The 25,562-nt window shown below is 41.1% G+C and overlaps 1 non-coding gene across 1 annotated transcript; it reads left to right on the top strand.

Moving 5' to 3' along the window:
- The first annotated feature begins 23,554 nt into the window (after positions 1-23,554).
- On the top strand, positions 23,555-23,627 carry Trnaa-cgc. Its single transcript has one exon. It is a non-coding gene; the product is annotated as a tRNA-Ala (tRNA).
- The last annotated feature ends 1,935 nt before the right edge of the window (positions 23,628-25,562 follow it).

Here is a 25,562-nt window from a genome sequence, read left to right as displayed (position 1 = left end):
TAACACCAAATACGAGAGCCAATGCTTCTTTCTCGATCTGTGAATAATTTCTTTGCGCAGACGAGAGCAATTTGGACGCAAAGGCAATAAGGCGATCGTGCGATCCATCTTTGTGCGCAAGCACAGCACCGATCCCGAAATCCGATGCATCTACCATCAACAAAAGTGGTTTCTGGGGATCGAATGTCGTAAGGGAAGTATTAGAAAGCAACGCCGATTTCAACTGGCGAAAGGCGCTTTCGCATTCCGTCGTCCAGACAAACGGAACACCTTTACGGCGTAAGCGATGAAGCAGAGCTGAAATGGAGGAGGCATTGCGCCGAAAGCGATGATAGTAATTTATTTTACCCAGCACACTCTGCAGCTGCTTGAAATTCTGCGGCGAAGGCAAGTCTTGTATGGCACCCAGGTGCTCTGGACTCGGATGTATACCTTGGGCATTGATTACATGTCCCAAATATGGTAAGTAACGAGCAAAAAACACACATTTGTCCTTCCGCAAGCGAAGACCAATTTGTCGCAAGACCTGAAATAATGTTCGGAGGTTGGCTAAATGTTTGTGTTCTGTCTTTCCGGAGATCACAATATCGTCCAGATAGTTTGCTGCAGTAGGGACTGACGCACTAACAGTGTGCAGATATTGCTGAAACAATGCAGGGGCGGATGCACACCCGAATGGCAGTCTCTTGAATCGATATAAACCAAGATGCGTGTTATCCACCAATACGCGCTGGGATTCTTCGTCCACCGGTATTTGCAAGTACGCATCTGCGAGGTACAACTTAGCAAAATATTTACCCGGGCATAGTTTGTCAAAAAGATCTTCCGGTTGGGGTAAAGGATAAGTGGCAATCACTAGTTGTGGATTGACTGTTGCCTTGAAGTCCACGCAAAGTCTCAATTTTCCGGAGGGTCTTGGCAAAATTACTAATGGTGAGGCCCAGAGAGAAGCCTGCACACATTCAATTACACCTTGTGATTCTAAATCGTGTAATGTTCTTGCGACCTCATCACGCAATGCGTGGGGAACATTGCGCACTCTGAAAAATTTCGGTTGCGCGTTTACTTTCTGTTCCAAATGTGCTTCATGTTCTTAGCGCAACCAAGGCCCGATGCAAAAATGTCTGCAAATTCTTCACATAGACAAGAAACACTGGCTGAAGGCACAGTCTGGTTCACTGATAGGACCTGATTTACTATAGACAAGTTGAACATCTGAAATAAATCTAAACCAAACAAGTTCACTGCAGAAGAAGAACGAAGTACGTAAAATGACACAGGTTTTGTTTGTCCCTTGTATGTTGCAAGAAGGCTGCACTGTCCTAACACAGGGATCTTGTGACCTGAATGTGTAGTTAGCGTAACATTTGCGGCACGCAACGGGGGTGTGCCCAGTTGTTTGTAGGTGTCTTTATTGAGCAATGAAACTGCAGCTCCGGTATTGAGCTGGAATGGGATCACGTTGCCATTAATGTCCAAGTCTACAAAAAGTTTATTGTCCTGCTGACGACAATAGCGACGGTTTTGTGCTACGGGAACAGACACTGGTACAGAATCACTTGCGACTTGACGTGATTTCAGTCGATGTCGACGCACACTTTTTGTGGGACGAACATAGTCACCGTTAGAGAGAGTGGCACTGGGCGGAGTGGAATTAACTACATGAATGTCCATGGGCGAAGGTTCACGAGCCTGAGTATTCTTGGTTCGATCCCGGCGTGAAGCAAAGGGCCTGGAATGGTCGTGAGTGTCCGATCGGAGCTTTTTCTGGCAAACACTCTGAACATGTCCTTTTTTATTACAGAAAAAGCAAAGAGCTTGGCGTGACGGGCAATTCTCACGCGAATGTCTAGTAGCACACCGCGGACATGAATTCACTGCATTTGCATGCTGGCGCAGGACACGTGGCTGCGCGGACGTGCGCGAGGGCTGTTTACAGTTCCGTGCAGCTCGCCCGGCGGGCCGGTTAATGTGACACACATCTGGCGAAGTAGCAAATGATTCCTGAGCAAAGTCAAGTGTGTCTTGCCTATACAATATGTCCATCACTTGTTGAAGGGAGGGATTGACTAGTTTCAAAATTTGCTCCCGTATACGAACATCAGAAACGTTCTGTGCAATCGCATCACGTACCATAGTATCTGAATAAGGGAGTCCACATTCACACTCAAAAGCACAATCCCTGGTAAGGCCTTGCAAAGTTGCAACACACTCCCGATTAGTTTGACCGGCCGTACGTTTTGTACGAAAGAAGGTATACCGTTTTGCAACTACATTAACTGATTCCTTGAAATAGGCATCTAAAGCAGACAAAATTTCTTCGTAGTGCAGAGTTGCTACGTCGCGTCGGGGAAATAATTTCACTATCACGCGGTACGTTTGCACCCCTACACACGCCAATAAATGAGGCTGCCGCTCGTTACCTTGAATTCTGTAGGCGGCGAGGTGAAATCCAAATTGGTGTGACCACTCCGTCCAGGTTTCCATTTTTGCATCAAATGGACGAAACGGTGGTGCAACTGTGTGTTGTGGCTGCGGTAGCGGTGAAGCGGCGGCTGCCGCATCGTTTTGCATTGCACGTTGACCCTGGGCGAGCTGTCCAAGGGCATCCAATAACGCCTGCGTCTGCTGATTCTGCAAGCGATAAAATTCGGACAGTACATCTGGAGATTGTGGCGAAGCCATGACACAAGTAAATTAGAGCAATACGAACGCTAAAGCCTCTTTTGAGACTCGTCGCCAAAAATGTTGTGGACTGACAAGACAGCCAGTCCACAGTGGCGGGTAACCGAAAGGCACGCGCTTAAACTCACGCAGGCTGGCGTGAGGTCTGAAACAGGATACGTAAGGAATGCTATAAAGAAAAGTACGTAGCTGCTGGAATACTTAACTTTAATCCACAATTGGTGAACATCGGTCTTGTTACTGTACATGGATAATTGGCGCCTTGCTAGGTCGTAGCAATTGACTTAGCTGAAGGCTCTGCTAACTATCGTCTCAGCAATTGAGAGCGTAATTCTCAGTGAACCATGGCTAGCAACGTCGGCTGTACAACTGGGGCGAGTGCTAGTAAGTCTCTCAAGACCTACCGTGTGGCGGCGCTCGGTCTGCAATTACTGACAGTGGCGACACGCGGGTCCGTCGTATACTAGCGGGCCGCGGCCGATTTAAAAGGCTACCACCTAGCAAGTGTGGTGTCTGCCGGTGACACCACAAAATCACAATACATAGAAGAAAGTCCCCTTTCGTCAGACTATCGCTTACTGCCGTATTCTCAAATCCTCCAGTCTTGAATATATAGCATTTGAATGAACGTGATTTCACAAGTAAGCTGTGTGTCCCGCCAAGTCACAGACCGAATACACGCAACATATATACACAAAAATAGCGCAGTGGAGCTAGGTGTTGACAGCTGTACTTGATTTACAAGCGGTTTTACAATATATGGTCAGAAGTAATGTTATGATCGCATGAGCAGAAGTGACAGAAATCGGTTACATTACGAATTGTCATAAAATACTTATAATCTGAGGCAAAATACTCTGAACCGCTTGGAAAATGAGGGTGAATGACGGAGTATTTACACGTGTACTTGGCGTAGGAAAATTCCTGTGCACGGGAACGAGAGTGTGATAGCAAGAGGAACATGACTAAATGTGGACGACCACTAAATGTAGAGTAATAGGTTTATAGAAGTCGGACAACAAACCAAAGTGTGACTCCAGACTTATAGGCAACCACTTTATAGACTTTAATAAAGCTTTTCTGCGCGTGACTTACAGCGCTATCACATGCAATAGTTAACAGCAAACCTCCCCATACGACGCTGAACACAGGCCTTCACACTCATGTGTAATGAATCACATCAACGAAAACTATGGGAAACCTATTTTGGCACCATCCTCTATACGAACGAAGATGGGTGCGAGGTACTCCATTTCCATGCCACAGCTTGGACACAAATCGTGTCTTCAGTTTCATAACTCCAGCGTTTATAAGTTAGAGACAGGAGTTTGTAAGGCACTGCAATCCCTGTGTATACATTTGCTTGACAGAAGTGTGTAGAATACATTGTTCTGTCCACACAGTTAATGCAGTGTGGCTTGTAATTCAACATACAGAACACCGCTGTTATGCGTTTGTCTAGTTCCTCATAAGACGTCGTCGTTTCATGCATTCTCCTTTGCTGTTGATCATCTTATATGACTGATACCAGCATAGCGTTAATTACGAACTGTAATCAGATGTGAACAGTGGATGCTATACACCTCCGGAATGCTTTATAGTGCATGTATCACTAAGAATTTTTCTATTATTTTATTTTATTGTCCTTTTTTTGGTGTGAAAGGTAGAGGTTTTACTGTCTTAAAGTTTCTCACCATAGGAAGTGGGATAGAAAACTTGCAGAGTGGATGTATATCATGTGTTGAAATATATTTCTAGCATTGGAGTGTTAACAATTTTTCATTCCATGCGACTGATGCATTGGAAACCCCACTGCTATAACATGCTTAAGTGCACAACCACGTATCCTTAGGAGTGTATGTTTATGATCATTTGTCTCTTTCCAGTACCCTTTTGTATGGAATCTAAACACTACAACAATACTATAGAATTGTTAGCACAAGTGAGTTACGTAAAATATTTCAAACTCCTTCCATCGGGAGCTCCCATGCATAAACCATGTTTCTTCTTCTTCTTCCTAATTGTCTGTTATATCACCAATACGCTTTATCCATATATGAGGAGATGGCACATTGTAATAAAATATTACTGAATTCATAAAGTGAGCAGGCAAGAAATGTACTTTTTGCACCACCTTTCTGTTGATGGCTATTTCCTGCACTAAGAAGCAATAGTGTATAAAGTGTTGAGAGCAGTGTACTGGGTTCGCAGTATGTCCACATGTATATGACACTCGCAAAGTAATGGAGGAGGTGGTTTAACAATGATACAGAAATTGAGAACCAACCTGCAATGTCATTGGCTGATAGGATCACATCTACATGATGAGACGTTTTGTTGACGTGTCAAGTCGTCGATAGTGGTGGTTTGGACCTCGAGTATTTGGGCAAAATGCATAGAAATAATAGAAAAAAAACTTGTAAAATTACGAACATTGATGGAAAATACGGAAAATTGAGGTAAATACGGCAAAAAAGTGGAATGGCGAGGGCACTTATATGCTCGCTTGGTCGTATGATAATCTTTCCATTCCTCCATTGATGTGATTAACAACTGATGGACCATACTATCCATGCTCTGTAGGTTTAAGTCCTGCAGAATACCCCCTTGCTCCACATGTGGTTATGCCTTGTAAGGCATAAACACGAAATACAGTGCCGAAAGAGTTGGCGCTCATGATGACCGCCACCTAGGACACTGAAACATTGATCATATAGCTGGGTGTGATATGCCGCGCCAATATGAGGGAACATTCTCTTGATCAACGCACTGAGAGATCTGCTACACCGTCACTGTAGACGATGAGATTAAAATGTAGAGGTCATCACCCTCAGACACCTGTTTGTAAACTCTCCACAACGCCGCAAAATCTTCCAGCTTCCACATATTGCGATGTCTTCCACAATTTTGTCGATAACAAACATCGGCTCTTGTCAGACCTTAAAGTAATGGTAAAAAAAACAAAATGTATGACTGTGTGCACAGCTGGAGTCATACACTGCTTCAGTGTATTACAGCACAGAAAAACAATGTGTCAAACTGCTCATGAAACAACAACACAAGAACCCTCTATTGTGATTGATCGTCTGTGGGATACGGTCTTCCTCCAGTATAGGCGACAGAACTTTACACATGTCCGTGGAAGTGACTTCGGTCACTGGCCATCTGCTCCAATGAACCAAAACATGTATGTTTAATGGGATCTCCACATGTGGTAGATGTGAACACGCAGACGGTATTTGTTATCGAAGAGAGAGACGCGGTAAAATCTTATGGAATTGTTTCCCAAGTGACGTTAGCGAAGTTTTTATAGTTCGTAGTTTTACTTCTTGGAAGATAATAAAATAACGAGAAGAGAGAGAAAGAAGTGCTATTCTGTCAACGAAGAATCTGGCACCATTACGTAACGGTATTTGTAGGTAGTAGTCACAGGAATACGATAAAGGAGATTAGGACATGACAAGGAGACATTATAGACTGTCATTCGATGTCCATGAACTGTGTGTTATGCTTCTGAATTCCTTAGTACAATCTGCGTGTACTCTGCATGATTATGAATTTCCTCTTGTACGTTTGTGTGCTACTTTTGTCATTGTGACAGCTGTCTACCTAGTCAGTGACAAGTAGAGGACTAGACAGCCTTCTGACTAACGGAACAGTGTTGTCGGAACGTGATAGGATTTCGAGAGAATTAGCAGCAGTCTATGACTTGGCGGGGGCATACCTTATTTGTCTAAGTTCAAATGGTTCAAATGGCTCTGAGCACTATGAGACTTAACTCCTGGCCGGCCGGAGTGGCCGAGCGGTTAAAGGCGCTACAGTCTGGAACCGCACGACCGCTACGGTCGCAGGTTCGAATCCTGCCTCGGGCATGGATGTGTGTGATGTCCTTAGGTTAGTTAGGTTTACGTAGTTCTAAGTTCTAGGGGACTTATGACCACAGCAGTTGAGTCCCATAGTGCTCAGAGCAATTTGAACCAGCCAACTTAACTCCTGAGGTCATCAGTCCCCTATAACTTAGAACTACTTAAACCTAACTAACCTAAGGACATCACACACATCCATGCCCGAGGCGGAATTCGAATCTGCGACCGTAGCAGTCGCGCGGTTCCAGACTGAAGCGCCTAGAACCGCTCGGCCACACCGGCCGGCATTTGTCGAAGTCAGGTGAATTCAAATGCTATATACTGATGACTGATAGATTCGTGAGAAAGCGGCAGGTAAGCGATACTCTGAGTTAGAGGTGAGCTTCTAAGTAGTGAGGTCAGATATATTACAACCTCTAACATATGTCACGCGAAGTAATTGCAATGAGAAAATTAGTAGCTATTACGAAGGTTTCCACTGAGAGACATTCAGCAGCAGTAGTTTCGTTTTTCGTTTTCTTGATAAATAGGAAACAACATTCTTCTGTTACTTTCATGTGTCTATAAATGGGCGAACTGACATCTTAATAGGTAGAGTAAATTTACATCTAGGTCAATAAATTACAGGCTGTCGTATGGTACGTAGCGGAGTGAATACCTGTACAACTACCAGTCATTTTCTTTCCTCTTCCATCGCAAATAGACCAAGAGAAAGAAACTGTCCATATACCTTCACATGAGTGTTTATTTCTAGTATCTTATCTTTGTGGTCCGTATGCGACATGAATGTTGGTGGCTGTGGAATCGTTCTGCAGTCAGCTTTACATGTCGGTTCTCAACAGGGTGATCACCTCCACCCCCCTCTCCCCTCCAGAGATTTGCCATTGAGTGTAATCCAACTGCAAGAAAAAAATTACTCGCCAATGAAAGGGACTCTCATGATCAATTTAACTAGTCAATCAATTTGATATGGTATACCGCAGGACAGGTGGTAGCGAGAGTGAGAGTTCTACTGACATGAATCGCGAGTTGAATCAGTAATCAGGGGTTTTTTCGTTGCCGTGAGGTCTTTTAACGAGACTTCAGTCTCCCACCTACACATGGAGAGATGACCATTCTAAAATAATCGACTATATTGCAGAATTTATAAAGTGATACACGTGGTTCCTGAAGAGAGGAAGCAGATTTTCAGTAGTTGCAGGGGCAACAGTCTGGATGACTGGCTGATCTGGCCTTGTAACATTAACCAAAATGGGCTTCCATGCAGCTGTACTGTGTGGTTGAATGACGATGGCATCCTCTTGGATAAAATATTACGCAGCCTACGGACGGGGACTACTCAGGACGACGTGTTATCAGGAAAAAGAAAACTGGAGTTCTACGAATCGGAGCGTGGTATGTCAAATCCCCTAATCGGGCATGTAGGTTAGAATATAGATATAGTTGAAATTAGTGAAGTTCGGTGGCAGGAGGAACAAGACTTATGGTCAGATGAATGCATGGCTATAAACACAAAATCGGATAGGGTAAAGCAGGAGTAGGTTTAATAATAAATAAAAAAATAGGAGCGCGGATGAGCTTCTACGAACAGCACAGCGAACGCCTTATTGTAGCCAAGACAGACACGAAGCCCACACCTACCACAGTAGTACAAGTTTCTATGCCAGCTAGATCCCAGGTGCTGTACAGATTGAAGAAATATATGATGCGGCAAAAGAAATTATTTGCATAATGAAGGAAGACGAAAATTTAATAGTCATGCGGGACTGGAATTCGGTAATAGGAAAAAGAATAGAAGGAAAAGTAGTAGATGAATGTGGACTGAGGGTAAGGAATGAAAGAGGAAGCCGCCTGGTAGAATTTTGCACAGAGCAAAACTTAATCATAGCTAGCACTTGGTTCAAGAATCATGAAAGAAGGCTGCACACTTGGAAGAGGCCTAGAGAAGGTTTCAGATAGATTATATAATGGTAAGACAGAGGTTTCGGAACAACGATTTCAAGATGGGGACTCTGAACACAACTTGTTGGTTATGAAGTGTAGATTATAATTGAAGAAACTGCAAAGAGATAAGAATTTATGGAGATGGAACCTGGATAAGATGAAAGACTTGAGGTTGCAGAGACTTTCAGAAAGAGCATTGGGGAACGATTGACAAGAACAGGAGAAAGAAGTGCAATAGAAGATGAATAGGTAGCTTTGACAGATGAAATAGTGAAGGCAGCAGAGGATCATGTAGGTACAAAGGAGAGGGCTGCTATAAATCCTTCGGTAAGAGAAGAGGTATTGAATTTAATTGATGAAAGGGGAAAATATAAAAATGCAGAAAAATCCAATAATTGAAGCAGGCGAAAAGGAATACAAATGTCTCAAAACTGAGATCAATAAGAAGTGTAAAATGGCTAAGCAGCGATGGCTAGAGGACAAACGTAAGGATGTAGAGGCATATATCACTAGGGTAACATAGGTACCGCCTACGGGAAAATTAAAAAGAACTTTGGGGAAAGGAGAACCGCATGTATGAGTATAAAGAGCTCAGATGGAAAACCACTTCAAAGCAAAGAAGGGAAAGCAGAGAGGTGGAAGGAGTATATAGATGATCTATACAAGGGCGATTTACTTGAGGGGTATATTAAGGAAATGGAAGAGGTCGTAGATGAAGATGAAATGGGAGGTATGATACTGCGTGAAGAATTTGACAGAGAACTGAAAGACCGATATCGAAACAAGGCGTTGGGAGTAGACAACATTCCATTAAAACTACTGATAGCCTTGGGAGTGCCAGTCATGACAAATCTCTACTGTCTGGTGAGACAGGCGAAATACTCTCAGACTTCAAGAAGAATATAATAATTCCAATCCCAAAGACAGCAGATTTCGACAGGTCTGAAAATTACCGAAGTACCAGTTGAATAAGTCACTACTGCGAAATACTAACATGAATTCTTTGCAGGTGAATGGAAAAACTGGTAGAAGCCGACCTCGGCAAAGATCGGTTGGTACTCTGTAGAAATGTAGGAACACGCGAGGCCATACTGACCCTCCAACTTATCTTAGAAGATAGATTAAGAGAAGACAAACATACGTTTCCATAATTTGTAGACACAGAAATGGATTTTGACAATCTTTACTGGAATACTATCTTTTAAATCCTGAAGGTGGCAGGTGTCATGTCCCTTGCAGCGGTCTCTACGCGATATTTTCAGAAATTTTATAAATTATGTAACTCAGTACATATCTCGAAATATCTCTTCTTATCTTACCGATTATCAATGCAAAGTAGTTTAAAGCCCAATTATTCCTTTGAACGTCCATTTACTCCATGGAATAGCTTCTCTGCTATCTATGTTTCTCTTACGAAAATAATGAAGGACTTCTTGCCGATTAGTCGTGAAAGAAGGGGGATGTATATGTATGTATTGTTGAGCTAGTCGCCATCTTGATGAGATTCTGTATGAGAAGGTATTTAATACATGAACCAAACTAAAGTAAGTGTGTTCGCGTATTATTTAACTGATTATTATTGACAGTGTCTGCTTACTACGCTGTGTTGCACGGGATCAGTGGGGAACGTCTGATTTACACTGGACGAACCTGTCGTTTTGTATGCTTAAGATATCCAGTTACTTCAGATAAACAGGCTAACACGGTCTTACCAGCAGATCTCCGGTCTTCCCCATGTGATCACCGAAAGTTAATAATTATTGCAAATGTTTCCAGGAGATCGACTGACAATTTTCGTCGCACCGAGACTTCGAAATTGTTTCACTGCCTTATGGAATTTAAGTTAAGCTCAATTTCATCAGGATAGAACAGTATTGAACTGTGTGAATGTGATAATCCTGCTTTGTGAATGAAAATTCCCTTAACATACGCATGTTTTTACTATCCTGATCAGTGAAGCTAAATGCGACCGGCGTGAGAGAGGTTTTTAAATTTTAGATTCCACAAAAAAAATATTAAATTTGGCGACCATGACAGGACACATTTTTGAGCATTACTTAAACATTGTGTGAATTTTATGTTGCATATGCACGAGAGAAAAGAAGACGAGGCTTGTTCCAGAAGTCACAATTTCGCCACAACTTACGAGAACGTCGTTCAGGCCAGACAATATACAATTAAATTTTTGTAGATAGAAATTTAGAATAACTATTTAAATGTCTATCGGTTTGAATCAGATTGATTAAGTGAATGGTAGGTTGAACTTTAGACAAGAAGAGTTTATTATAAGTGAGTATTATGCAAAGTTTAGGTCAGTGACATTATTAACTCAGATGCAAGTGACTTTATATATTTGTTGTTCTGTGTATTAATGGTTCTTACTAGGGCGGCTTATTAAATGGCAGTGCAACAGCAGAGCGAATCACAACAGCCCTCAGCTGTTTCTGAGGTTAGTGAAACATTGGACGCTAGCTTAACTGAAGTAGTGCCTAGCGGCAGCATTAGTCAGGCCCCACAACAAAGCTTAAGTGTTTCGATGTCATCTGAGCAGGGCGAAATAAACCCATTGACTGAAATCATGCAGCAGTTAACACTGTTATCCAAACATGTAACAGACTTAGCTAAAGCGCAAATAGAGACTGAAAGAGAATTGAATGAACAATTAGCAGCCAATCAAGTGAAAGTCCAGGAGCAATTAGGAGCTAATCAAGCAGAATTAAATAATAAATTAGTAGACAGTTTTCAGAAACTTGATGATAAATTAAATAAAATTGCGGAATAATTGAAAATTCAGAATGAAAAGACACAATTAAAATAAGCTGCTCAAATTGAGCAAGTCACTCAGCAGTGTAATGAAAATGCGAAGAAGTTACGCCTAGAGCTAACCGAGTATGTTGCTACTAAGCTTGATACTATTAAAGAGCAGGTCTAGTCAATCCCACAGATAGTTCAAGCACAAGAACAGATGCAATGTTCTATGGCGGTAATTCCGGTATTAGTTGAAGTTCAAGATGAATTAAAGCAATAAGTAAATGAGATGTCAGCAGATATGCAGGATTTGAGGCAATCACAAGACAATATCCCGAAAGACATCCAAAATTTGGATAAATCCATAAATAACATAAAGGAGAGACAAGACGAGGTTGATCATAAGGTAAACATTCTCGCGGGAAAATTCTCGCAGTTAAGTTTGGAAAGGCAAAGCATTTCTTCAGACAATATTGAACATACGGTCAGCACCATCCCTGCCCTGGCGTACGGGACCACAAGTCCCACCGCCACACCTTCACCTGCACATGTTAGGCAAAATTCTTCTGCCTGACTCATGTAGTACTATCACCGTCAGAGGGTGGTACGGGACTACAAGTCCCACCGCCACACCTCCAAAGTGAATTGCAGTGACGGAGTCACTGCCCTGTGGAAATTTACTGCCTCACCAACACAGTTAGACCGCAATAGACCGGTGATGCTGTATTGTAACATATCACCCCGGACTACAAGTCCATTTAAAAAAAAAAAAAAAAAAAAAAAAAACATACGGTCAGAGCAGTTATACAATCTATAATCGGCAGTTCTGAAGAAAATTTATTTGATGAAGGTTTTCGAGAAGCCAGAGAACAACTAGGCGAAGAACTTTAACAATGGAAAGAAAACATTGAGAGATCCTTAAATCTGTCTCGAGAAGATTTGTGTTCCACGAAAGGAATTGAACCCATAACAAGATCTATCAATGAAGCTACATTATGCAACCGATCAAGTACAGACAGGGACATAAATGCACACGTTCGCTTTTGCAATCAACATCAATCACAACACTATGAGGGTAGTCATAAAGACTGTAATTGTAAAAGCAATACTGAGGAGAAAACGCTGAAACAGACGGGGACATAAATGCACACGTTCGTTTTTGCAATCAACATCAATCACAACACTATGAGGGTAGTCATAATGACTGTAATTGTAAAAGCAATACTGAGGAGAAAACGCTGAAACAACATCAATTCCAGATCTACAACCCAGACAAGAAAAATGTTCATCTCAATCACAACACTATGAGGGTAGTCATAATGACTGTAATTGTAAAAGCAATACTGAGGAGAAAATGCTGAAACAACATCAATTCCAGATCTACAACCCAGACAAGAAAAATGTTCATCCCGTAGTGTTTATAAGAAGTTTTAGGGGAGTATTGCCAAAGAATTGGAGTGAGTGGCAAAAGGTTAGTTTCGTGACCGGTTATATTCAGGGGTCAGGAGCTATATGGGCATCTGATATGATAGCAACTTGGGACACATATGAAGATTTTGAACGAGCATTTTTATCCAAATACTGGTCCGAAGGAGTACAGGAACGTTTAAGGCAGGAGGTATTATACCCGGAACCTTTTTCCTTTTCACGTGGGTCTTTAAAGAAATTTTTTGAGAAATGTATAAACAAATCGCGGTATTGGGATAAGCCTATGCCTCTACAAGACGTGATTGGCATATTAAAATCTCGACTTCCGGCCAGCATCAGAAATAGAATGCTGTATATTAATGAGCATGACCTTGACTCTTTCATGACTACGCTTGACACTATATATATGATCGAGGAAGATGAATATCGGCCAAGACAACCGGTTATGCAGAGGAGAGCGATTGAGGCGCCAAACGCAAATCGGAACGGAAACGGATTTAATAGCTATTATACTAGGAATAGTCAGAGATTCAACGGAAACAATTGCAACGGAAATGGAAATTTCAATAACAGTGCTGCCAGGGGCAGATTCAGAGACAATCGAACAGGTCGCAGATACAACTCAATGTTTGGAAATGCTAGAGATTATCAGAACCATCAGTTTTCAAATAATAATAATGCGTACAGAAATTCTGACCCTCGATTTGAAGCAACTAACTCAACCAGTCATCAACAACAACCAGTCATAAGAGAAGTAGTAGATGATTCAAGAGGAAATAATAATCGACATTTAAACTGAAGAGGGCCGCTCTATGCTGCGTAAAGCCGGCCGGGGAATACAAAAGGGGCAAACCTGTTTTAAACGAAATTAATTCCGTGGCAATGTTGAGATATAACGAAGGCGAATTAATGACAAATGAATTGACGAGAGACTTAGAGGCCTGTGTAGTCGAAGATAAAAGGGTTCCTGGGTCTGAGATCATCACAGAAGTGCGAGGAGTTTTAACCAATGTTGTATTGGACACAGCTTCATCTACAGACGTAGTATCCGGAACTTTGTTTCGCAGAATTAGTAAAATTAAGGAAATCCCTGTCCTACCAGTACAAAATTGCCGAGTTATAGGTGCAGTGGGAGCAAAATCCAGGAACGTCAAGATACAAACGCTTATAGAGATAAAATTGGGAAATGTAGCTAAACAATGCACATTCCTTGTAGTGGAAAAGTTGTTAGTAGATTGTATTCTTGGCATTGGAACTTTGCAAGCCTGCAATTGCAAGTTGGACTAGGTAGAAGGAAAGGTGCATTTTAAAATCGAAGATAAATTTGTTACACTGATCTTACTGAGAAAGGAGGCAGTGTATGAGCGATATTTCCGTGGTGCTGCTGTGCAGTTGATTTGTGCTGAAAATAATAATAGGTATCGACTACCGATCAAGTCAGTTCAAGTAGAGGATTTCAGACAAACAGTCGAAGATTGCTGAGTCAGACTGCCTAATGGATAGTCAGAGGGAACAATTATTCAATATATTAACAGAATGTGAGTCAATTTTCGATGAAAAGCCCGGCATTATTAGAGGATATGTTTCTACATTACAGGTTAAGACCCATAAGACATTTTGCCGCACACACTATCCCATTCCCTGGCGATTAAAACAACTAGTTCAGGAAGAGATACAAAAAATGTTAAACTGGAATCTTATTGAACCGTCGAACAGCCTATATTGTTCTCCGTTGCTTGTTGTACCGAAGCCAGGAGTAAAAGTTCGATTGGTATTAGATGCAAGGGAAATTAACAAAATTATAGTACCTGTGCGCACACATCCGGAGAACATCGATGAGTTAGTGCAGAAATTTCGAGATGTATCCTATTTAAACAGTATTGATTTGAGAAATTTGTTCTGGCAAGTCCAGTTAGACAAGGACTCAAGAAAATATACTGCTTTTATATATGGAGGGAGAAGCTATCAGTTCAAGGTCGTTCCGTTTGGTCTCAATATCAGCTCTGGAGTTTTTATTTTTGCGTTGGACTATGCCCTAGAACCAGAACTACGTAGTCGAATAACAATTTTTGTGGACGATCTATTAATTGCCACTAAAACTTGCGAGGAACATGTACAACTTATTAGGAGGATTTTTGCTGTGTTCAAACAAACTGGTATAACTGCAAATCTAAAAAAACCCAATTTTCTCTACAGAGAATTAAATTCTTAGGACATATGATTAATGCAAAAGGCATTCTTCCAACAGAAGCGAAGATTAGTGCGATAAAAAAATTTCTAACTCCAAGAAACAGAAGACAACTGAAAGGCTTTATAGGCTTGGCTTCATTTTTTCGTCGATTTATTAAAACTCAAGCGAACTCTGTAGCACTAAACCGGCTCCTGAGGAAAGATGTACCATGGCAGTGGTCTAATGATTGTGAAAAGGCTTTTTGTGAGATTAAGGATCAACTGATAAATGCTCCGTTATTATACCACCCTGATATGAATGTCGGATTCTGTTCAGCCACTGATTCATCTGATGTGGGATTAGGATCTTGTTTACTTCAAATTAGGTACATCGATGGTGTAAAAACCTTTTGTCCAATTGCATTTGCTAGCAGAGTTTTATCCACCTGTGAAAGAACGTATACCACTACGGAATTGGAAGCTTTAGCAGTCATTTGGTCTTTGAAAAGGTTTAATTATTATGTATGGCTCAAGGATAGCCGTTTATTGTGACCACCAATCACTAGCCTTTTTACAAACTTGTCAGTTGCTGCATCCTCGCTTGTCAAGGTGGACGCTGGCGCTGCAAGAATATCAGTTTCAAACTATTCATGTAGCCGGAAAAGAAAATATTATAGCTGAGGGGTTGTCAAGATCTCCAGAAGGAATAACACCTGAACTGGATGTAAATAATAAGACAGAATTTCCAGTGCTTCTTCTTTAAGAAAATAATTACAAGTTATATTATATTCATTTATGTAAGACAATGGCTCAGCTTCAGAAGAAGGATCGACGATGGAATGCTATAATACGACAATTCAATCAACAAAATCCTATGGTCAATATGGAATACTACCGGCTTGTGAATAATACTTTATTTTTTAAATCTGGGAAGGCTGAGTATCCAAAGTTGTGTGTCTGCATACCCGTAGAATATGAAGAACGATTAATTTGGTTTACACATTTGACCTGGGGTCATGTTGGTGTTGTAAAGTGTGCTAATAAGAATAGATATTATTGTTACTTCCCAAATATAAGGCGAAAAGTGCACAAAGTCATACAGAAATCTGTTCTCTGTCAAAAGGCTAAGCCGGACAACAAGGGAAGTAAAATTGCGCTTCACTCAATAATACCTGAAGCACCAAGATCACTTATATCATGTGATATTTGTGGACCACTTCCTAGAGCCAGAGGTGGTGTTAAGTACATTACTGGATTCTGTGATGTGTTTACAAAATATGTTAAACTATATCCTATAAAATCAGCAACTGCAAGAGCTGCCGCAGTAAAGTTTGTAAATGACTACATTCCTCATGCAGGGATTCCAAAATCTATAATCTCTGACAATGCGAAGATATTTATGGAGAAAATTAGTATCACAACTAGGAATAAAACAGATATTTACATCTTGCTATCATCCACAAGGGAATTTAATAGAACGGGTTTTTCGAGAACTAAACAGATTCATGAGAACGTACTGTCATGATAAACAAACTACTTGGATAAACTATTTGACCGAGTTTGAGCAGATTTATAATAATTTACCTCATAGTTCTACAGACTTTACCCCGAATGAACTGATGTTCAGAGATAACGAAAGAAATTTTTGCCTAAACTCGAGGACACCAAAATGTCATGGGAAGAAAAAATTCGCAATGCTCTGATTAATATTACGGAGAAAGCAAGACAGCGAAAGGAAATCCATGACAGAAACATCAAACGGATTCAGACCTTCAATATCGGACAGAAAATTCTTTTAAGAAGACACATTAAGTCATCAAGGTTGAAGAAGACCATCAGAAAATAGAATCTAATTTTTACAGGTCCATAATAGTTGATATACCGAATCCTGGTCCTCATTTATTAGCATATCCAGATTCTGGAAGAATAAAAGGATTATTTCCCCATGTAGACGTAAAGAGGTACTTTTAAGGAAAGTGTTTCAAATTAAATGAAAAGTCTGTATGAAGTATTTGGGTGTTGAAAAAAAAATTGAGGTGCGAAGGACAGTATGCCTCAGCTACTGTGATAGGTTAAACGACAGCGTGCCAAGCATCTGTGATAGTTTAATGAAGAGTAAGCGATTGCTTCTGTGATAGTATAGGAATATTTAGAAAAGTAAGTGGAACTGTAGCTATTGCTGCTGTGAACACTTACGGATTATCTGTCTACACAATGATCACCAAAGGAACTTGTGCATGTGAAATAATATACATTCAGGGAGTGTTAATCTGCAGTGAGAATAAGTTTACTGAAACTATATGATCGAATACGGCGCTTGCGTGTGAAGTTAGTGTTTGTAAACTGACAGTTCACAGGAGAACAAATGAACCGCGTTAGGAAATTGGAATCGATTGCTACTGTCCACAGATATGAAGACTCGCAGTTTTTTTTTGTTTGTTCATTGTTATATTTCATTCATATATGTTCATGAGAAAATGCGGCAATCGGAGTATAAAAGAGAAAAATTTGATCGTCAATCAATAATAACAAAGATTAATTTCAGCTGGAGAGGTCATGCAGCAAGACTTAATTAAACGTTCTCTTTCAGCAAAATTTCATTTTAATCATGTATGAGTAAGATATAATTTTTTTGGAAATAGTTTCAAATAATAAAGTTTTTAACATTCTGACATGCTATCCACATTCGTACTTGAAACCAAATTAGGAAAGATTCAGATCTACTTCCACCTGGAAAAGCCAACGAAAAAAAAATAATAATAAATAATTAAAACCAGGATTAGAACCTTTCGGCTTATTCAAGAAGATGGATGAAATTATCCATGTTTTCAAAATTGTTTTCCGATCTGGAGTTGTGATATTGTGCGACTACAGTATCGATTAAGGCACCTAGGTGTGGAAAGTATAAGACGAATGGATTTTCCCATTCCTCAGATGGAAGATTGGATGGATCAGGTCCATATTTCAGTTCAAAATGAATCTCGAGAAATTCGACTAACCCTTCTCTTCCAGGAATCTTTAGTTGACCATTCCTTAGACGAATTTCGATTGTTTCATGCCACAATACTGAGTACCTGTTCCTGAGGTTCCTTCTGGTCTCTCAAACCCGTTACGTCTCCTGTCCGCTACGCCAATGCGACGCCAGTCCTCCGTGCCGTGTCCCATGTTCCTGTTCGATCAGTTTCACCGCAGTTCAGAAAAACATCGATGAAGAAAAATTTTCAGAAGATTGAAAAAAATTTACATGTGTAAAGATTTTTTTTTTGGCTATGAGGCAGATTTTATCTTTCCTATGAATTCTAAAATATCTCTCAAATTTCTAAATTATTCTGTCTTTCCTATCATCTGTGATACCTTGTTGGGGTCTAAGCCTCCAGGTTTTCCAGGGTTTCCCTGTGAAGGCCAGTTCCTGAATAGGTAGACCTGATTAACAACTATATAAGTCCATCTCCCCTGGTTGTGTACCTGGGATGCGGGTATGCCCCAGTACACGTGAAAGCAACAACTAGGTATCTAGGTAGCGAAGATACCAAATCTCTTTCAATTCTTGTAATCAAAAAAATCTTACTAACTTCTTAAAATTTATAGGAACGTATGTTCCACAAATTCTAACGAGTTAGCTTAGCCAATAGTTAGCTCGCAAAGTGGATACATATCAACTTTGCTCGCTCCGAGGGGCGATGTAATGTCTCATGCAGCGGTCTCTACGCGATATTTTCAGAAATTTTATAAATTATATAACTCAGTACATATCTCGAAATATCTCTTCTTATCTTACCGATTATCAATGCAAAGTAGTTTCAAGCCCAATTATTCCTTGGAGCGTCCATTTACTCCATGGAATAGCTTCTCTGCTATCTATGTTTTCTCTTATGAAAAGAATGAAGGGCTTCTTGCCGATTAGTCGTGAAAGAAGGAGGATGTATATGTATGTATTGTTGAAATAGTCGCCATCTTGATGAGATTCTGTATGAGAAGGAATTTAATACATGAACTAAACTAAAGTAAGTGTGTTCGCGTATTATTTAACTGATTATTATTGACAGTGTCTGCTTACTACACTGTGTTGCACGGGATCAGTGGGGAACGCTTGATTTACACTGGACGAACCTGCCGTTTTGTATGCTCAAGATATCCAGTTACTTCAAATATAGAGGCTAACACGGTCTTACCAGCAGATCTCCGGTCTTCCCCATGTGATCACCGAAAGTTAATAATTATTGCAAATGTTTCCAGGAGATCGACTGACAATTTTCGTCGCACCGAGACTTCGAAATTGCTTCACTGCCTTATGGAATTTCAGTAAAGCTCAATTTAATCAGAGTAGAACAGTATTGAACTGTGTGAATGTGATAAGCCTGCTTTGTGAATGAAAATTCCCTTAACATACTCATGTTTTTACTATCCTGATCAGTGAAGCTAAATGCGGCCGGCGTGAGAGAGGTTTTTAAATTTTAGATTCCACAAAAAAAAAATTAAACAGGGATAAAATACAGAGAGCAAAATGTTATTTATAATCTGTACAGCAACGAGACGTCAGTCATAAGAGTCGAGGGGCACGAAAGGAAAGCAGTGATTGGAAAGGGAGTGAGACAGTATTGTAGCCTATCCTCGATGTTATTCAATCTGTATATTGAGCGAGCAGTAAAGGAAACATGAGAAAATTTTGGAGTAGGAATTAAAATCCATGGTGAAGAAATAAAAACTTTGGGGTTTGCTGATGAAAGTGTAATTCTGTCAGAGACTGCAAAGGACCTAAAAGAGTAGTTGAACGGAATGGAAAGTGTCTTGAAAGGAGGGTACAAGACAAACATCAACAAAAGCAAAACGAGGCTAATGGAATTTAGTCTAATTAAATCAGATGGTGCTGAGAGAGTTAGATTGAGAAATGAGACACTTAAAATGGTAGATGAATTTTGCTATTTGAGGAGCAAAATAACTGATAATGATCGAAGTAAACAGGATATTAAATGTAGACTGGCAATGGCAAGGAAAGTGTTTTTGAAGAAGAGACATTTTTTAACATCGAGAATAGATTTAAATGTCTGGAAGTCTATTCTGAAAGTATTCGTTTGGAGTGTAGCCACTTATGGAAGTGAGACATGGACGATAAATAGTTTAGAGAAGGTGAGAATAGAAGCTTTCGAAATGTGGTGCTACAGAAGAATGCGGAAGATTAGATGGGTAGATTACGTAACGAATGAAGAGGAATTTGTGGCGTAGCTTGACTAGAAGAAGGGATCGATTGGTAGGACACGTTCTGAGGCATCAGGAGATCATCGATTTAGTACTGGAGGGAAGTGCGGAGAGTAAAAATCGTAGAGGGAGACAGGGAGATGAATACACTAAACAAATTCAGAAGGATGTAGGTTGCAGTAGGTACTGGGAGATGAAGAAGCTTGCACAGGATAGAGTAGCATGGAGAGCTGCATCAAACCAGTCTGTGGACTGAAGACTTCTACAACACAACATAGTATTAATCTGACAGTACAGCATGCTCTCAGCACTCCGTCATGAGCTAAAATAAATTTAATACTGTATTCTTATGAGGTATTAAGCAGATAAAAACTAGCCTCTTACCGAGTAGTGACCTTGTCAGTATGCTAGTAAAGAAAGAATTGGACATATATGTTGCGTGAGAAGATTCAATATAAGTGGTATCAGAGGAAATATAGCCCTTGTATTACTGTTGTACTGGATTTTCACAACAAGCAACGATACTTTATACGGGAAAACGCGTGTATAGTCGGATTTGTTCTAATTTCGAAAATAATTGGTATAAAAGGAATAAATGTACATTTTACAAGAAAAATGGTAGGTGTATGGACAACGACATCACAATTTCGGATTTGGTGAAGTTGAATTAATGTGGGGAGTCTATGTCAGTGTTGAACTACGGTTAGATCTATATGTCAAATATTTCAGTGCCCAGGGAGATATGGCTTAGCCTCGTACGAGCGGCATCTCAAAGGAACGCTGAAACTTGTCGGCTCTTGCCAGCAGTGGAGGTGCAAGTGTTGGTGACGGCGCCCTCTGGATGGCCGAATAGTGTGTGTGTGCTGGTAAAGAAACAAGTGGACATAGGGCTTGCGTGAGAAGATTCAATGTTGTTGTTGTTGTTGTTGTGGTCTTCAGTCCTGAGACTGGTTTGATGCAGCTCTCCATGCTACTCTATCCTGTGCAAGCTTCTTCATCTCCCAGTACCTACTGCAACCTACATCCTTCTGAATCTGCTTAGTGTATTCATCTCTTGGTCTCCCCCTATGATTTTTACCCTCCACGCTGCCCTCCAATACTAAATTGGTGATCCCTTGATGCCTCAGAACATGTCCTACGAACCGATCCCTTCTTCTGGTCAAGTTGTGCCACAATATAAGTGGTATTAGCGCGAACGATTATTCCCCGTCATGTGAAGTGACCAGTTGACAGTTTGGCGCCCACGGCGACTATCTCTGTTGCACCTGTGGATCTATTGTGACCGCAACTGCTATCGTGGCCGAATTTGGTTTACAGCTCACGCTTTGCAACCACATGTGTGTGTGCGATTAGAAGTTTTTTTCGCCAGATATGTTTAGTGGAAACGTTATGCTGGCGAAGGGTACTTGTACTCGTATTCTCAAACATCGATGCATTTAAGACCTCGATTATATTTAGCGCTGCGATCGATATGTGACAGCAGTTTTGTTACTTGATTTGCATAATGTTTGCGTGCTAGTCTGAAACATTAAAAATACAATGAAAAATCATAGTAAGGTGGTGATGAGTGTTTTAAGCGATCCGTTTGACTCCTGTAAATTATTGTACAATTGGTTGGATAGGATAGTGAATAGTATATTTACCACCATTTACTATATCGCAGTTGTATGAACTTTCCCTTCGTCACCAGCAGATGCGATTAGGAGCGTAGCATTCTGAGGAGGAATGGAAAACCCCATTCATGCGTTTAAGGACGTTGGTTCACACACAAACAGGAAGTCGAGACTTGAGTGCAGAGGTGGTTTCCCAGGTATCAAATATCAATAATGTCACCACTGGACTGTTCAGGTGGTGACGTTCATGTGGCCTCTGGGTGGGTGAAAACAAGTCTACTGCTCAGTACGCATTTGGCTGCCTTCGTGATCACATGGGTTATGGGCAACCTGTGGAGGAGTGTGCTCATGTTCTCAAACATATCTCCGTATAAGACACCTGATATATGAGAAGTCTTTTTGAAATGTAATGATTTGACTTGATTTAATCTTTATATACACGCGGGGACAGACTACGTCATTCCTTGTGATGTGGTCATCAGCAGTCAGTAGCTACCACCAAAATCGTACGGGCATTGGGATCACTCGCTGATTGACCGCAGGATGGGCCCAACGCTTCCGGACACCAAAGGGATCAGATGTGTTGTCGCAATGGTCCCAGCGAATTGCAGTAAGCGAGTTGTTATTCTAGCACCATGCATCTGCTTGGAGCTGTTGGCAGGTGCGTTTCATATAGTCTACTTATGGTATACCTGTTAGGCAGATCTCTGTAGAATGTTTAGGTCTTTATTAGCAATGTTTTATTTGTGACGTGTTATTCCCACTGCCAATCTGTAACACTGTATCTGAGCAGGACAACACATATGATGTTTTGGCACGGGAAACTACTGTTGCGGCAGGTCCGGTTGTTCTCTCACTATTCTTTAAAGAATCAGTCCAAATCCCTGGGTAAGTTCCAGTTTGTCTGCCTTATCACTCTGCGATCGTAGACACTGGTTTAGCTGCCAAAAGCAGCGTTGACGATAATTTGACTAAATATCTACAACACAAAGACCGCATAGCTCCAGCTCATGGGTTAGAGCTGAAAGTTAGTTCAACTATCGAGCGTTCGCGATTCTTGCAGGATTCGTTTGAAAAAATGCCTAAAATTTCCATTAAATTGGTTAATTGTCTTCAAAACAAGGAAAATGACTGTCAAGTCCTTATTTAATATCCCGACATCAGTTATGCAATGTAACTGACTGTCTCTTTTACAAGTTCACACCTGAAAGCAACCAGAAGATATTTAGTCTGACCCGATATTTCGAACGTTCTTAACAGTCACTGACCCACGACAACTTGCGAGTTAACACATTAATTCGTTCAGTTGGTTTCTTGTAATCTGCACGAAACACGCCACTCGGAATTCACGTACGGCATGAAATGTTGACACGCGATTGTCTCCTAAGATAAACCACTAACGAAGCTCAAACTGTCACAAAGTTCCAAACACTGTAGTCGCTTTTCGTTAACTGCACGAGAACCGACCAAACGAGCGTGTGCCTTAATTTTGACACAACTTTTATCAGCGCTGTTTAACATAGGTGTTTAGCAGATGACGGCTTCTGAGCGACTACATCGTGTCACAGATCGTAGGCACAAAGCCCTGAGCGTGGGAAATGCTGAATTCTTATTGGCTAGTATGTTAGGCAGACATTTAGATCGTCTCGACCACTTATACAATCTCATTATCTCTAATCTCAGCGAATCAGATTTCCAAAAGTAAATTAGACCACAAATCTCGTAACTTCGAAACTAAATAAAATTCAATGGGTATAAAATACGATTTCTTTCCACAAAACAAATTACCAATAAATTTAATACTCAACGCCATTACTGGCTGCCTTTTACAAAATCGAGTTCACTCGGAGATATGTCACAAATTCTCCTATTGCACAACAGCTTTCTCACCCCATACATTTTCCGAGCTAGATGGCGCAGTGGTTAGCACACTGGACTCGCATTCGAGAGGACGGCGGTTCAAATCCGCGTCCGGCCATCCTGATTCAGGTTTTCCATGATTTATCTAAATCGCCTTCAAGCGATTCCAGAAAATTAGATAGTATGAACCTATCATCTTGGTTGTAGTTTCAACTGATGCTGTAGATGAATACATTACAGTCCCGAACACAGTTTCACAACGTCAGCACGGTTATTGTGTGTTTTAGGTAATACGTCGCAGCATGTCAACTTTATGCTAAACGTTAACCCGGGACGCAGTTACCTTTTGAAGTAATGTTGCTGCGATCCCACCAACGCTTCAGAGAGACAAGCTCATCTGATAATAGAGTTGTAGATTGTGGGATAGCACGCGATGTACGGATGTACGAACACCTGAGAACGTGTTTCTCACTGTGGATGAAATTCCATCTGGAAGTGCAATGATAAGAGCGAGAAGTGAAGGCGTTCTGGAAGGTGCTGCATCAGTATCTTCTATACACATATAGACATCAGTGGATGGGAGTATTAAATGAGGCAAATTTTTAGACAGAAACAACTTTCTGTCAATGGATGTTAGGACAGATTTCTGTGTTTCTGCAGTACTTGTCATTTATCCTCTTAGCTAACAAGTTCGCAGCTCGTGGTCTAGTGGGTAGCGTCACTGCCTCTGGCTGACGGGGTCCCGGGTTCAATTCCCGGCCCGGTTTGGGATTTTCTCTGAACGGGGACTGGGTGTTTGTTTCCTCCTCATCATTTCATCATCATTCGTAAAAGTTGCTAGATTGGATGAATTAAATATTGGAGTGTGCAAACATTGAGCCTTTGTACGGGCGCCGATGTCCGCGCAGTTGAGCGTCCGACAAACCAGACATCATCATCATTAACTGGCAAGCCTGGCTTTTCAGGTGATCAGACCATCGGACCATAGCAATCACGTCTAGGCGTATGAGAACTCTCATGAAGAATGACAAGAAAGACAGTTTCAATCCCAATGTGTGGCATGGGGAAATATTGGTGGCCATCTCATTGTCCCCTTCTTCTTTCCGCAAAGTCTTAAAGGATAAAAGAATGTGGAATTTCTCTGACTCATTTACTTCATGCTGTATCTCTAGACGTCATACAAGGATTGTCATTTATGGACGATGCTGCTCCGTCTCACTTTACACTGACGTTTCTCTAGTATCTCGATAGTTTCCGAGTAGGTTGTGGGTAGGTCGAGGTGGACCAGACGGAATGATAGTTTCGTACTTGTTTAGCTAAAATGCCGGATCGCCATATTTGAATGCAATAAAGTCTTTCCTTTGGGAACCTTTGAAATCCTTGATGTGCTCACCTCTTGTGGCTAAAGACGATGTTCGGAGGAAGCGTATGTTAAATTAATTTCGGCCAAATACGGAACACGCCACGAGCTGTCCACAAAGTATGTAAAGTGTGGAAGGACACATGTTTTTATACACCCTGTCTATACTAGGATGTAGTAATTTTTAGGTGTATGAAATCGAATGATCACATAGGCTGACTTGTAATAAAGCAACTGGCATTGGAATAGTACCAGAAAAATGCAACGTGTCCACAGTCGTGTGACCCATCCTAAAACGTAAGTCAAGCGTGTGGGACGCACACGATATAGATATGGACGTATAGAAGAAAAGGACAGCCTGAATGGTCACACGTCTGTTTCATCCACTGGAGAGCGTGAACTGGCAGTCGCTTGAAGACAGAATCCACCGTGAATTTACTTACGGAGTTTCACGAATCAGCATTAAGTAAACGTTCGTCCCCGGTAGCTGAGTGGTCAGCGCGACAGAATGTCAATCCTAAAGGCCCGGTTTCGATTCCCAGCTGGGTCGGAGATTTTCTCCGCTCAAGGACTGGGTGTCGTGTTGTCCTAATCATCATCATTTCACCCCCATCGACGCGCAAGTCGGCGAATTGGCGTCAAATCGAAAGACTTGCACCCGGCGAACGGTGTACCCGACGGGAGGCTCTAGTC

Source organism: Schistocerca americana, chromosome 6 (genome assembly GCF_021461395.2).
Source record: "Schistocerca americana isolate TAMUIC-IGC-003095 chromosome 6, iqSchAmer2.1, whole genome shotgun sequence".
In the NCBI taxonomy this organism is placed as follows: domain Eukaryota; kingdom Metazoa; phylum Arthropoda; class Insecta; order Orthoptera; family Acrididae; genus Schistocerca; species Schistocerca americana.
The sequence above is the reverse complement of the archived record's forward strand: the minus strand, read 5'-3'. Positions and strand labels throughout refer to the sequence as shown.